Source organism: Scyliorhinus torazame, chromosome 5, assembly GCF_047496885.1.
Source record: "Scyliorhinus torazame isolate Kashiwa2021f chromosome 5, sScyTor2.1, whole genome shotgun sequence".
NCBI lineage: Eukaryota > Metazoa > Chordata > Chondrichthyes > Carcharhiniformes > Scyliorhinidae > Scyliorhinus > Scyliorhinus torazame.
In genome coordinates, this window is record NC_092711.1 from 100470085 (window position 1) to 100485863 (window position 15779).

Consider the following 15779-nt stretch of genomic DNA (forward strand, 5'->3'; position numbering starts at 1 on the left):
TCACACTTCAGAAGCTCTTTGGGACATGTTGTGGTAATGAAAGGCACTACAGAACTGAAAGTTTTAAATTGAAGATTAATGCTTTCTGATCCTAAATTTATTTCAGCGATCCCCAACTTCCCATTTAATAAATTTGCTTTGGTTTGGACAAGAATTGTTTTTTTTTAAATTTAGAGTACCCAATTCATTTTTTCCAATTAAGGGGCAATTTAGCGTGGCCAATCCACCTACGCTGCACAACTTTGGGTTGTGGGGGTGAAACCCACGCAAACACGGGGTGAATGTGCAAACTCCACATGGACAGTGACCCAGAGCCGGGATCGAACCTGGGACCTCAGCACCGTGAGGCAGTGCTAACCACTGTGCCGCCTTTGGAGAAGAATTTTAACCAATTAAAGAAAAGGCAGAATTCTCTGGATAGTCAATTAAAAGTTTATTAAAAGAAAAAGTTTACTAAACAACTTGAAGACAGTAACGTTCGCAACTTCAAGGCGGTGATCAGTCTGTAGAAGCGTAACCCTCCCTGGGTTCATCTTTGACAGTAATTTCCTTGGAACTCGGCCTCGAGTCTTCAGTACTTGGCCAGCAAGGAAGACCTTCGGAACATCGACCTTTATCCCCAAAGTGACCATTACCTCATGTCAGAGTTGGGCCTGTTGTAACATGACCATTGGTCAATTGGGCACTAGTTTAATTTACTTGAATCTCCAATTCCTGACACCACCTTAGACAGGAATACAATTGAACTGTTTCATACAGTTCCTTTATCTGATTCTGTACAATTCCTTTTTCATACAGTTTCAAATGTTGAGGCTAATCAGGGCTGGAAGGAGACACCAATAGTTGTGGGGGTGAAACCCACGCAGACATGGGGAGAATGACAGAGACCCAGGGCCGGGATTCGAACCCGGGTCCTCAGCGCCGTAGTCCCAGTGCTAACCACTGCGTCGCTGTGCTGCCTGCCCTGGGTGTAATTGAGAACATAAACAATAACAGCAGAATCCAATCCCTGTAATCAGTTGTGAACTTGTTGGTGTCTCAGAAAGTGCAATGAATTACAAAATCCCTTTGCACATTGAGGGCAGGTGAATGGCCTCTCCCCAGGATGAACTCCCTGGTGTGACTGCAGACGGCATACCCGAGTGAATCGCACAAATCGTCATAAACGGGTGTGAGATAATTGGGATTATGGAGACACGGCTGCAGGGTGACCAGGGATAGGAACTGAATATATTCAGTATTTAGGAAGGACAGACAAAAAGGAAGAGCAGTGGAGTGGCAGTGCTGGTTCAAGAGGAAATTAATCATGGCGCTGAGGTCCCAGGTTCGATCCCAGCTCTGGGTCACTGTCCGTGTGGAGTTTGCACATCCTCCCCATGTTTGCGTGGGCTTCGCCCCCACAACCCAAAGATGTGCAGGGTAGGTGGATTGGCCACGCTAAACTGCCTCTTAATTCAGAAAAAAATGAATTGGGTACTCTAAATTAAAACAAAAAATGAATTAGGAGAAGGGAATGTGCAACAAAACCTGGGTATCCTCGTACACCAGTAACTGAAGGTAAGCAGGCAGCTACAGCAGGTGGTAAAGGAGGCAAATGGTATGCTAGCCTTCATTGCGAGCGGATTAGAGTACAGAAGCGGGGATCGATAGTTTTTTGAAGAATAAAGGGATTAAGGGTTATGGTGTTCGGGCCGGAAAGTGGAGCTGAGTCCACAAAAGACCAGCCATGATCTCATTGAATGGCGGAGCAGGCTCGAGGGGCCAGATGGCCTACTCCTGCTCCTAGTTCTTATGTTCTTATATCTTGCTGTCATTATACAGGGCCTTGGCGAGGCCATACCTGGAATATTGTGTGCAGTTTTGATTTCTGTATCTGAGGAAGGATGTTCTTGCTCTAGAGGGAGTGCAGCAAAGGTTTTCCAAGCCGATTCCTGGGATGGTGGGACTGACATATGAGAGCTGAATCAGTTAGGTTTATTATATTCATTGGAGTTCAGAAGAATGAGGGGGGGGGATCTCATAGAAACCTATAAAATTCTAATAGGACTTGACAGGGTAGATGTGGGAAAGACTTTCCCGATGGTGGGAATGTACGGAACCAGAGGTCGCAGTCTGAGGATACGGTGTCGATCATTTAGACAGAGATAAGGAGTAATTTCTTCAACCAGAGAGTGGTGAGCCTGTGGAATTTCTTACCACAGGAAATAGTTGAGGCCAATACATTCTATGTTTTCAAGAAGCAGTTAGATATAGCATTTAGGGTGTAGGGGATCAAAGGATATGGAGGAGAAAGCGGGATTAGGCTATTGAGTTAGATGATAAGCCATGATCATAATGACTGGCAGAGCAGGTGCTAAGGGCAAAATGGTCTCTTCCTGCTCCTACTTTCTATGTTTCTATGTAATCCCTTCTCACACTAAGAGCAGGTGAATGGCCTCTCCCCAGTGTGAACTCGCTGGTGTGTCTGCAGTCTGGATAACCGAGTGAATCCTTTCCCACAGAGGGAGCAGGTGAATGGCTTCTCCCCAGTGTGAACTCGCTGATGTTTCCGCAGGGTGGATGCATCAATGAATCCCTTCCCACACTGAGAGCAGGTGAATGGCCTCTCCCCAGTGTGAACTCGCTGGTGTGTCTGCAGGCTGGATAACCAAATGAATCCCTTGCCACACTGAGAGCAGGTGAATGGTCTCTCCCCAGTGTGAATCCGCTGATGTTTCCGCAGGGCGGATGAATCACTGAACCCCTTCCCACACTGAGAGCAGGTGAATGGTCTCTCCCCGCTGTGAATTCGCTGATGTGTCTGCAGATTGAATAACCCTGTGAATCCCTTCCCACATTGAGGGCAGGTGAACGGCCTCTCCCCAGTGTGAACTCGCTGATGTGACTGCAGATTGGATAACCCTGTGAATCCCTTCCCACACTGAGGGCAGGTGAATGGCCTCTCCCCAGTATGAGCTTGCTGGTGTCTCTGCAGACTGGATAACCAAGTGAATCCCTTCTCACACTGAGAGCAGGTGAATGGTGTCTCCCCAGTGTGAATTCGCTCGTGCTTCCGTAGGGTGGATAACTGAGTGAATCCCTTCTCACACTCAGAGCAGATGAATGGCCTCTCCCCAGTGTGATTGCGTTGATGAATCTCCAGCTCAGATGGGAATCTGTATTCTTTCCCACAGTCCCCACATTTCCACGGTTTCTCCATGTTTTGGGTCTCCTCGTGTCTCTCCAGATTGGAAAATCAGTGGAAGCCTTGTCTCCACACAGAACTTTGTGCACGGTCTCTCCTCACTGTGAATGGTGTGATGTTGTTTCACGCTGTGTATCTGGTTGAAGCTCTTTCCACAATCAGTTCACTGGAACACTCTCACTCGGGTGTGTGTTGTGTGCGTCTGGGTGCTTTTCCAGTCACACTCACGTTAAAAATCTTTTGAAGCCGACAGATTGGACGAACATTTCTCCTTCTCGCCGATGATATTCAGAGCCCGATGATATTCAGGTCAGAAGGAATCGAGTGAGTTTGTCACATCGAGATGTGATGTTTGAGATTTCTGTCTATAATTCCTCCTCTTCCAATAACCTTTAAAAATGATTTACAAAAGTCATCAGTGAGCACAGGATAGAAATTCAGAAGACAATTCTCGTTCCTATGGAACTTGATTTTCTCTCTCGTTCTCCAAAAGCTGTAAATCTCCATCCCACACACTGTCCCTCCATTCTGACTCTGCTGTATCTAATATTCACCCTCCCAATTCTCCTGAAGGTGCTGACTCATGTTGACTGACAGATCCAAGCTCAGCTCACTGCTTCCTCACCAGAACACAGAGATTAGAATGGGAGCAAGAGTAGGCCATTCGGCCCACCGAATCTGCTCAACCATTCAATGCGATCCTTGGCCGATCTACTTCAGTACCATTTTCCCCACACGATATCTTCAGTATCTAGAAACCCATCAATATTTGTCTTGAACATACCAGATGACTGAGGCTACACATTCCTGTGGGGTAGAGAATTCCAAAGCTTCACCACATCCTTGAGTGAAGAGATCTCTCATCTCAGCTTTCTCTCTATTTTCCTCCCTGTTCCCCATAACCCTTAACTCCATTGTCAATAGAATATCTGTCAAACTTGTGCTTCAATATATTCAATGACCCCCAGATACAACTGGTCCCTGTGGAAGAGAAATCCAAAGACTAACAACCCTCTGAAGGAAGAGATGACTGGAAATCTATAACGTAGCTACAGTCTGATATTACAACACGAGATATAATTAAACATTTACTTTATTACAGAACCGTAGATAATATATCTAATTTGTACCATGTAACAACACTAGACATATCTCTGTCCATTATTCATTTAATTGCCCTGAAATGTCAGTCATCTCCTGGGGAATCCACCCCTTTCATTGTGAACGTTAGGAAAGAGACAATCCTTTTTTGAAATAAATTGAGTAACCAATTATTGTTTTTCCAATTATGGTGCAATTTTGCGTGGCCAATCTACCTACCCTGCACATCTTTGGGTTGTGGGGGTGAGACCCACGCAGACATGGGGCGAACGTGCGAACTCCACAAGGACAGTGACCCAAGGCCTAGATCAAAGCCGGGTCCTCGGTGCTGTGAGGCAGCAGTGCTAACCACTGTGCCACCAGAAACCATTCTTTTAGTCAGACAAATAAATGTACCAACCTGTTAAGGAGATGGGTGGGAGGAGTTGGATACACTTTGTGGAGCCGTGAACCTTCATGTATTTTTTTTTTCTCCCAATTAAGTGTCAATCTAACCTCGGCTAACCACTGAGCCACCGTGCCTGCCCCTAATGATGACTTTTATAAACTCCTTTTACAGGGTATTACAAGGGGAGGATTTACAGATGGAAACTCAAATCGAACTTCACTTCAAGATTTAACAGAGTTGGGTAGCACGGTGACCTAGTGGTTCGCACAGCTACCTCACGGGGCAGGTCCCCGGTTCGATCCCGGCTCTGGGTCACTGTCCGTGTGGAGTTTGCACATTCTCCCCGTGTCTGCGTGAGTTTCGCCCCCACAACCCAAAAATGTGCAGAGTCGGTGGAATGGCCCTTAATTGGAAAAAATAAATTGGGCACTCTAAATTTTAAAAAATTGTTTTTGTAAAGGTTTAACAGAGTCACTCCATTCATCAGGACCTGAATATCATTGGCCTGTGAATGTGGAAGAAGAAATGTTTGTCTGCTCTGTCTGAAGGAAAAGGTTTTCAAGATTAGCGTGACTGAAAAAAAAAACGATACACACTCGACTCGAGTGAGTGTTCCAGTGAACTGACTGTGGAAAGAGCTTTAACCAGTTACACAGTCTGAAAAACATCACACCATTCACAGTGGGTAGAGACCATACACATGCTCTCTGTGGGGACAGACATAAACTGATTGTCAAATTTGAAGAGGGACCAGGACACCAGCAGCATCCTGAAACCATGGAAATGTGGGGACTGTGGGAAGGGATTCAGATCCCCATGTGAGCTGGAGATTCATCACCGTAGTCACACCGGCGACAGAGCACTCACCTGTTCTGAGTGTGGGAAGGGATTCACTCAGTTATCCGAGTGAGGATTTTCCAGGATTTGGGAGCCGAGCTAGTGAGGAAGCGAGCGGCCTTTAATAAGGTTCAGGCTGCTCCATGTAAGAAAGGAGTTTGATTCGGGGTGGTATACCCGGCAAAGCTGCGGGTTACAAATTAGTCCAAAGACTTCAATTTCGAGACACCAGAGGAGGCGAACATGGTAAAGCATGGACTGGGGTCCAATTATCTCTGTTGGACAAGATCTATGTTTCCTGTGCGGTGGGATGGGTGTTGTATCCTCTGTATAGTTTTGATATTTTCTGATAAAATCTGTTTTTCTGTTTGGGGTGAAGGGAGATTTTCTTTATGAAGCACAATGTAGACATATAGGGGGTGGGGAGGGAGACGGGTTAGCTATCTGATGACTAAAGAACTGTTTTTGTTTTACTCTTGAGTGTATGGGTGCATATATGGCGCCCACCTTGGGGGTTCTTGGCCTGCACATTTTGAAGATTTACTGCATAGTCCCTCATGGCTGATTGTGTGATTGGGGGGGGAACCCCTGATTCAGCTGGTCATCTCGAACGTAAGGGGATTGAGTGGACCAGTGAAGAGGTGGAGGGCTTTCGCTCACCTAAAGAATCGAAATGTTGGTGTGGTGTTCTTGCAGGAGACTCACTTGCGGGTTAGAGATCAGACCAGACTGTGGAGGGGTGAGCCAAGTGTTTCACTCGGGCTTTGACAAAGGGCTCGAGGTGCTGCAATTCTTTTTAAAAATAAATTTAGAATACCCAATTCATTTTTTCAAATTAAGGGGCAATTTAGCATGGCCAATTCACCTACCCTGCACATCTTTGGGTTGTGGGGGTGAAACTCATGCAAACAGGGGGAGAATGTGCAAACCCCACACAGGCAGTGACCCAGGGCCGGGATCGAACCTGGGACCTCGGCGCCGTGATGCAGCAGTGCTACCCAGGGCACCACTGTGCTTCCCGTCAGGTGCTGCAATTCTAATCGATAAACAGGTCCCTCTTTTGGTCACTAACATCATTGCGGACACTAATGGGAGATATGTGGTGGTCACTATGTCGTTGGGTGCTGGTGAATGGCAAGCCCCTAACTGGGACGATGTGTCATTTGAAAAAAAAATTGTTGGGATCCATCCCAGATCTGGATACACAACAATTGATTCTTGGAGCAAACATCAATTGCATACTGGATCCTAAAATGGACTGGTCCAAGCCCATTCAACTGCTACAAAAACAGGAAAAAGGAATGAAACCGGACAGATCACAGGGCAGTGACCCGGGCATCGGAAATGACAACGGTGAACCCAGCAAAAGATAAAGAAAAGCTGTTCATTAGCAGATTGTAAAAGGATTATGGGGCACAGATTTAAGATTGGGTACAAGATCTACAGGGGAGATGTTACACAGTGAGTGATAATGATCTGAATTCAATGCTTACACACAAAGGTTGATAATCTCCAGGTCCTGATAACTCGAATGTTGCTGTCAGAATTTGAGGTGAGGATTGGTTGTGAGTTTCTGGTCTGCGAATCCCTTTCTAAGTCTCTGTGAAAGAAGTTTACAAAGGCATCACTGTCAGTCCAGAAATACAATTCAGGAAAGATAAATATTTCTCCCGGTTTGTATTTGCTGTGTGTAAATCCTCCCCGACTAGCCCCCTTTAAAGGAGTTTCCAAAATTAATCACTGTCAGTCCAGGACAGAAATTCACAACATTCTCCCTGGTCCAGGATGACCGCTGATGCGCCCCCTCTGCACACAATCCCTCTTGTCATCAGCAGTCCCTTGATTTGAGGGTGTTGTCTACTCAGGGTTGGGAGTTTCTGCCCTGGGTCTCCATGTGGCTGAACAGAGCCGCAGAGCTTTGGACACATGGGACAGGATGTCCAATGAATCTTGTATTTACAGTGCAGAAGGAGGCCATTCGGCCCATCGAGTCTGCACCGGCCCTTGGAAAGAGCACCCCATTTCAAGCCACACTTCCAATCTATCCCCTCAACCCAGTAACCCCACCCAAACCCTTTTGACACGAAGGTCAATTTAGCATGGCCACTCCACCTAACCTGCACACTTTGGACTGTGGGAGGAAACCGGAGCACCCGGAGGAAACCCACGCAGACAGTGAAATCTGGAGAGCAGGATTGGCTTCCTTTTCTTTCCATCTCTGCCACCGCTCTGCATCATCAATAAGACATTGAGACTCAAGGACTCATCCAGGTTGATGGACAAGTTGTCTCCATTCTGAACAATGGGGAACAAGCTCCTCCCACTCATTGAAACATCGCCCCGTCAAAGATGACAAACGCGCATGCGCCCTGATGCACATCCAACAAAGATGGCGGCCGTTAACCCGAGCCGAACGTGAGGAGCTGCAGCTCCGCTCGGTACAAACTGGGTCCCGTCAATATTTTCGCGGTTTCCAGCTTACAACAGCTTTATACAACGTTTCCGCCCACCGCCGCGATCTCTCGCTCCCTACATATTGTTGAACGCCTCGTACCAATTTCCGATCTGAAAAATACGCCCTTCCACTTCGCCATTACCCACACTGCGCATGCTTCAATCACAGGAGACTCCGCCCCTCATTCACTCCGATTGGTTGGAGGACCAGCTGCTCCCGTTTGATCCTTCAGACCCGCCCCTCCTCTTTCTATTGGCCCGGAGCTGCCGTCAATCACCCGGGCATTGTGACGGTGACAGAACCTGAGACCGGCCACAGGCTCAGGCTGGCTCTCTGATTGTCCAATAATAACAGTAAGAGTCTCAGTGGGACAATCAGACAATAATAGTGAAAATGGGGCCCAGAGGATAAACAGCAAAGGATTCACTCACTTTGAGAGTAACAAACACAGTGTATGTTCCAATAAGTCAGGCTGCAGTGTGTGAGTGAACACATCTTTGGATCCAGTGTAGAATCATAGAATCCCTACAGTGCTGAAGGAGGTCATTCGGCCCAGTGAATCTACACCGACCCTCTGAAAGATCACCCTACCTTGGCCAAACCCCCACCCAGGGACAATTTAGCACTGACAATCCACCTAACCTGCACATCTTTGGACTGTGGGAGGAAATCTTTGCAGCCACGGGAAGAATGTGCAAACATTGAAAACAGCGCGGGCGGTGAGTGAGCCGGGACAGTGAACACAGCGCGGGAGCTGAGTGAGCCGGGACATTGAAAACAGCGCGGGCGGTGAGTGAGCCGGGACAGTGAAAACAGCGCGGGAGCTGAGTGAGCCGGGACATTGAAAACAGCGCGGGAGCCGGGACATTGAAAACAGCGCGGGCAGTGAGTGAGTCGGGACAGTGAAAACAGCGCGGGAGCTGAGTGAGCCGGGACATTGAAAACAGTGCGGGAGCCGGGACATTGAAAACAGCGCGAGAGGTGAGTGAGCCTGGACATTGAAAACAGCGCGAGAGGTGAGTGAGCCGGGACATTGAAAACAGCGCGGGAGCTGAGTGAGCCGGGACATTGAAAACAGCACGGGAGCTGAGTGAGCCGGGACAGTGAAAACAGCGCGGGAGGTGAGTGAGCCGGGACATTGAAAACAGCGCGAGAGGTGAGTGAGCCAGGAAATTGAAAACAGCGCGGGAGCTGAGTGAGCCGGGACAGTGAAAACAGCACGAGAGGTGAGTGAGCCGGGACATTGAAAACAGCGCAGGAGCTGAGTGAGCCGGGACAGTGAAAACAGCGCGAGAGGTGAGTGAGCCGGGACATTGAAAACAGCGCGTGAGATTTAAAAAGCGCAGGAGCTGCGAGTCAGAGCGGAGATTTTAAAAGATCGCGGCCTAGTTTCGGGAGCCGTTCGGAGGAGGAGGAGCAGTCTCTGTCAGGGAGAGAACCTGAGAACATCTAAGACACTCAGAAGGTAAGAAGGTAAGTAAGTGATTTTTACTCATTTTTACTTTTATACCTTTTTCAAATTGTGTGTGTCGGGGGGGAAACGGAAGTGACATCACAGAAAAGCTGTGACCTGAGTGGCTGGTTGGGAATCTACAGTAAATTTTAAAAAATTAAGCATTGGTAACTAATTAAACATAATTACTTCATTAGAATTTAGAGGGGTATCTCAGCCAGAGATCGGCGAGTACTATATTTAGCTTTCGCATTTATATTAGAAATCTAGTGCTAGGAAACAGATAGTTAACAGTAACTTTGAAAAAATAAAAAATATATATATTTTTTAAAAATAATTAAACTATTAATTTTAATTAATTGACATAATGTCAGTTAGAGGGGTGCAGTGCTCTGACTGTGAGATGTGGCAGGTCCGGGAAGCCTCCAGCGTCCCGGATGGCTTCATCTGCAGAAAGTGCACCCAACTGGAGCTCCTCACAGACCGCATGGTTCGGTTGGAGCAGCAATTGGATGTACTTAGGAGCATGCAGGTGGCGGAAAGTGTCATAGATCGCAGTTATATAAATGTAGTCACACCCAAGGTGCAGGCAGAGAAATGGGTGACCACCAGAAAGGCCAGGCAGTCAGTGCAGGAATTCCCTGTGGTTGTTCCCCTCTCGAACAGGTATACCCCTTTGGATACTGTCGGGGGGGGGGGGGGATAGCCTATCAGGGGAAAACAGCAGCAGCCAGAGCAGTGGCACCATGGCTGGCTCTGATGTTCAGAAGGGAGGGTCAAAGCGCAGAAGAGCAATAGTAATAGGGGACAATATAGTCAGGGGCACAGATAGGCGCTTCTGTGGACGTGAAAGAGACTCCAGGATGGGATGTTGCCTCCCTGGTGCCAGGGTCCAGGATGTCTCCGAACGGGTAGAGGGCATCCTGAAGGGGGAGAGCAAACAGGCAGAGGTCGTTGTACATATTGGTGCTAACGGCATAGGCAGGAAGGGGCATGAGGTCCTGCAGCAGGAGTTCAGGGAGCTAGGCAGAAAGTTAAAAGACAGGACCTCTAGGGTTGTAATCTCGGGATTACTCCCTGTGCCACGTGCCAGTGAGGCTAGAAATAGGAAGACAGAGCAGCTAAACACGTGGCTAAACAGCTGGTGTAGGAGGGAGGGTTTCCGTTATCTGGACCACTGGGAACTCTTCCGGGGCAGGTGTGACCTATATAAGAAGGATGGGTTGCATCTAAACCGGAGAGGCATAAATAACCTGGCCGCGAGGTTTGCTCGTGTCACACGGGAGGGTTTAAACTAATATGGCAGGGGGGTGGGCACGGGAGGGATAGGTCAGAAGGTGAGAGCATTGAGGGAGAACTAGGGAATAGGGACAGTGGGGCTCTGAGGCAGAGCAGACAGGGAGAAGTTGCTGAACACAGCGGGTCTGGTGGCCTGAAGTGCATATGTTTTAATGCAAGAAGTATTACGGGTAAGGCAGATGAACTTAGAGCTTGGATTAGTACTTGGAACTATGATGTTGTTGCCATTACAGAGACCTGGTTGAGGGAAGGGCAGGAGTGGCAGCTAAACGTTCCAGGATTTAGATGTTTCAGGCGGGATAGAGGGGGATGTAAAAGGGGAGGCAGAGTTGCGCTACTGGTTAGGGAGAATATCACAGCTGTACTGCGGGAGGACACCTCAGAGGGCAGTGAGGCTATATGGGTAGAGATCAGGAATAAGAAGGGTGCAGTCACAATGTTGGGGGTTTACTACAGGCCTCCCAACAGCCGGCAGGAGATAGAGGAGCAGATAGGTAGACGGATTTTGGAAAAGAGTAAAAACAACAGGGTTAAGGTGATGGGAGACTTCAACTTCCCCAATATTGACTGGGACTCACTTAGTGCCAGGGGCTTAGACGGGGCGGAGTTTGTAAGGAGCATCCAGGAGGGCTTCTTAAAACAATATGTAGACAGTCCAACTAGGGAAGGGGCGGTACTGGACCTGGTATTGGGGAATGAGCCCGGCCAGGTGGTAGATGTTTCAGTCGAGGAGCATTTCGGTAACAGGGACCACAATTCAGTAAGATTTAAAGTACTGGTGGACAAGGATAAGAGTAGTCCTAGGATGAATGTGCTAAATTGGGGGAAGGCTAATTATAACAATATTAGGCGGGAACTGAAGAACATAGATTGGGGGCGGATGTTTGAGGGCAAATCAACATCTGACCTGTGGGAGGCTTTCAAGTGTCAGTTGAAAGGAATTCAGGACCGGCATGTTCCTGTGAGGAAGAAGGATAAATACGGCAATTTTCGGGAACCTTGGATAACGAGAGATATTGTAGGCCTCGTCAAAAAGAAAAAGGAGGCATTTGTCAGTGCTAAAAGGCTGGGAACAGACGAAGCCTGCGTGGAATATAAGGAAAGTAGGAAGGAACTTAAGCAAGGAGTCAGGAGGGCTAGAAGGGGTCACGAAAAGTCATTGGCAAATAGGGTTAAGGAAAATCCCAAGGCTTTTTACACGTACATAAAAAGCAAGAGGGTCGCCAGGGAAAGGGTTGGCCCACTGAAGGATAGGCAAGGGAATCTATGTGTGGAGCCAGAGGAAATGGGCGAGGTACTAAATGAATACTTTGCATCAGTATTCACCAAAGAGAAGGAATTGGTAGATTTGAGTCTGGAGAAGGGTGTGTAGATAGCCTGGGTCACATTGAGATCCAAAAAGACAAGGTGTTGAGTTTCTTAAAAAATATTAAGGTAGATAAGTCCCCAGGGCCTGATGGGATCTACCCCAGAATACTGAAGGAGGCTGGAGAGGAAATTGCTGAGGCGTTGACAGAAATCTTTGGATCCTCACTGTCTTCAGGGGATGTCCCGGAGGACTGGAGAATAGCCAATGTTGTCCCTCTGTTTAAGAAGGGTAGCAAGGATAATCCAGGGAACTACAGGCCGGTGAGCCTTACTTCAGTGGTAGGGAAATTACTGGAGAGAATTCTTCGAGACAGTATCTACTCCCATTTGGAAGCAAATGGACGTATTAGTGAGAGGCAGTATGGTTTTGTGAAGGGGAGGTCATGTCTCACTAACTTGATAAGAGTTTTTCGAGGAGGTCACTAAGATGATTGATGCAGGTAGGGCATTGGATGTTGTCTATATGGACTTCAGTAAGGCCTTTGACAAGGTCCCTCATGGTAGACTAGTACAAAAGGTGACGTCACACAGGATCAGGGGTGAGCTGGCAAGGTGGATACAGAACTGGCTAGGTCATAGAAGGCAGAGAGTAGCAATGGAAGGATGCTTTTCTAATTGGAGGGCTGTGACCAGTGGTGTTCCACAGGGATCAGTGCTGGGACCTTTGCTGTTTGTAGTATATATAAATGATTTGGAGAAAATTTAACTGGTCTGATTAGTAAGTTTGCAGATGACACAAAGGTTGGTGGAATTGCGGATACCGATGGGGACTGTCAGAGGATACAGCAGGATTTAGATTGTTTGGAGACTTGGGCGGAGAGATGGCAGATGGAGTTTAATCCGGACAAATGTGAGGTAATGCATTTTGGAAGGTGTAATGCAGGTAGAGAATATACAGTGAATGATAGAACCCTCAAGAGTATTTAAAGTCAAAGAGATCTAGGAGTACAGGTCCACAGATCACTGAAAGGGGCACACAGGTGGAGAAGGTAGTCAAGAAGGCATACGGCATGCTTGCCTTCATTGGCCGGGGCATTGAGTATAAGAGTTGGCAAGTCATGTTGCAGCTGTACAGAACCTTAGTTAGGCCACACTTGGAGTATAGTGTTCAATTCTGGTCGCCACACTACCAGGAGGATGTGGAGGCTTTAGAGAGGGTGCAGAAGAGATTTACCAGAATGTTGCCTGGTATGGAGGGCATTAGCTATGAGGAGCGGTTGAATAAACTTGGTTTGTTCTCACTGGAACAAAGGAGGTTGAGGGGAGACCTGATAGAGGCCTACAAAATTATGAGGGGCATGGACAGAGTGGATAGTCAGAGGCTTTTCCCCAGGGTAGAGGAGTCAATTACTAGGGGGCATAGGTTTAAGGTGAGAGGGGCAAGGTTTAGAGTAGATGTACGAGGCAAGTTTTTTACGCAGAGGGTAGTGGGTGCCTGGAACTCGCTACCGGAGGAGGTGGTGGAAGTAGGGACGATAGTGACATTTAAGGGGCATCTTGACAAATACATGAATAGGATGGGAATAGAGGGATACGGACCCAGGAAGTGTAGAAGATTGTAGTTAGTCGGGCAGCATGGTCGGCACGGGCTTGGAGGACCGAAGGGCCTGTTCCTGTGCTGTACATTTCTTTGTTCTTTGTTGTTTGTTCACACAGACAGTGACCCAAGGTCGGAATCAAACCCAGGTACCTGATGCTTGAGGCAACAGTGCTAACTACCGAGCCACCCCCGAAACTCTGTCATAATTAGACAATAACCTGTCTGTTATTCCAAATCTGATGTCTGTTACTCTGTCACTATTATTATTAGACAACAACCTATCTGATATTCCAATTCTGGTGTGTGTTACTCTGTTACTGTTATCATTAGACGCTAATAGGAGGGCAAGATGCAAGATAGCATTGATATTTTGAAGTTTCTGTGTTGCAATGGGTGTCACTGGGAGGTGTGTGATAAAATAGGAATGGAACCATCATGACAAAGAATGGCATGGTGGCAGTGGTTAGCACTGCTGCCTCACGGTGCTGAGGACCAAGGTTCGATCCCGGCCCCGGGTCACTGCCTTGTGGAGTTTGCACATTCTCCCCATGTCTCCGTGGGTCTCACACCCACAACCCAAAGATGTGCAGGCCAGGTGGATTGGCCACTCTTTTGAGGTCCACCAACAAAATAGAACAAAGGAAACAAACTTAGGGACAAAGCAAAAAGGGCCGCTCCCGTTAGGGGCACTGCCCGAACGTAACAAAGATCAGCAGAAACTTAAAAACATCTAATGAGAGTGCATTTAAAGGGGTCAATAAAGCACCCCAACCCCTGCGGTGCCCACCGGGCATGGAAGGCTTTGTTGGTGCCCATGGACACTGCAGCTCCCTTTCTAGGGACACCCAGCTGCGAATGTAGCCATGGAAAAGAGGAAAACAGTCTGATCAGATGACCCCCTCGGTTGCCCGCTGCCTGGAGCTAGAAATGACGCGCTTCGCCAAGCCCAGAAGCAGGTTCACAAGGAGGTAAGTGGTGCTGGTTCGCGAGGTCTTCGGCCAAAGTAGGACTCAGTAAAAACACAGTCCGTGCTCCCACCCTGGAACAACCACCCAATGGAATCCACCTCCTCCCTGCTCCTGTGGAGTCTTCAGGCCGGGAGGAGGCTCAGCAAACACACTGCCCACTCAATCCCCCTGCCCCGGAACAAGCACACTGGTTAGAATAAGGAGGGTTGTGTCCTTGCTAAAGGCAGATGTTATCAGTTGGTAAGACTGGGCCAGGCCGTCAACCCGGGAGGGGGCCAGCAAACAAGCAGTCCAATGGGCTTTAATCCCACCTTGGTTTTGAAGTTGCTTTGGAGGCAGTTCAGTGAAGTTTCACAAGTCTGATTTCTGGGTTAGGAGAGTTTGTTTTATGGAGCAAGATTGAACCTGATTGGTCTGTACCTGATGGAGTTTAGAAGAATGAGAGGTGATCTTATTGAAACATCTAAGATTCTGAGGGGTTTTGATGAAAGAATATTTTCCCACATGGGGATTCAGGAACTAAGGGGGACAGTTTAAAGATAAGAGTTCTTCAATTTGACACTGAGATAAGGAGAAATGTCTTCCCTCAGAGGCTCATCAGTCTGTGGATGAAAGCAAATTACTGCGGATGCTGGAATCTGAAACAAAAACAGAAAATACTGGACAATCTCGGCAGGTCTGACAGTATCTGTGGAGAGAAAAGGGAGCTAACGTTTTGAGCCTGGATGACTCTTTGTCAAAGCTGAGTTTGTGGAATTCTCTTTCCCAGAGAGCAGTGGCGCTGGGTCACTGAATATACTCAAAGCTGAGTTCGTCTTTTTTTTATCTACTGGGGGGTCAAAGGTTTTGGGGGCAGACAGGAAAATGTAATTAATGGCACATTCGGATCAGCGTTTATTGAATGACAGAGCAGTGTCAATAGGCCGAATGGCCTACTCCTGCTGCTAATTCTGATGTTATTCTTCTTCTGTTCTTCGGATTGCTACACATGGAAGTAACACCTCCCCCCTCTGGAGGGGCCTGTCAATCATCGAGACAATGATTTTCTCTCCTGGTCACCGGGACCCTGAAGCACCGCCTCTGTTACGTCATCAAGATGGCCCCTTAGCCGCTCCGCTAAACAAAGATGGCGGCCGTGGAACTGGGCCTGATACCGGATAAAAGCTCCGCACTTGCAAACGTGGGA

At 47.8% G+C, this 15779-nt stretch overlaps 1 long non-coding RNA gene across 1 annotated transcript; it reads right to left on the reverse strand.

Annotated features, from left to right (window-relative positions):
* Window positions 1-420: 420 nt before the first annotated feature.
* LOC140419202 (uncharacterized) lies at window positions 421-8112 on the reverse strand. Its single transcript, XR_011945602.1, has 3 exons — window positions 8065-8112; window positions 7004-7110; window positions 421-3574 (listed from the first exon to the last, which is right to left on the reverse strand). It is a non-coding gene; the product is annotated as an uncharacterized lncRNA (long non-coding RNA).
* Between the last annotated feature and the right edge of the window lie 7667 nt (window positions 8113-15779).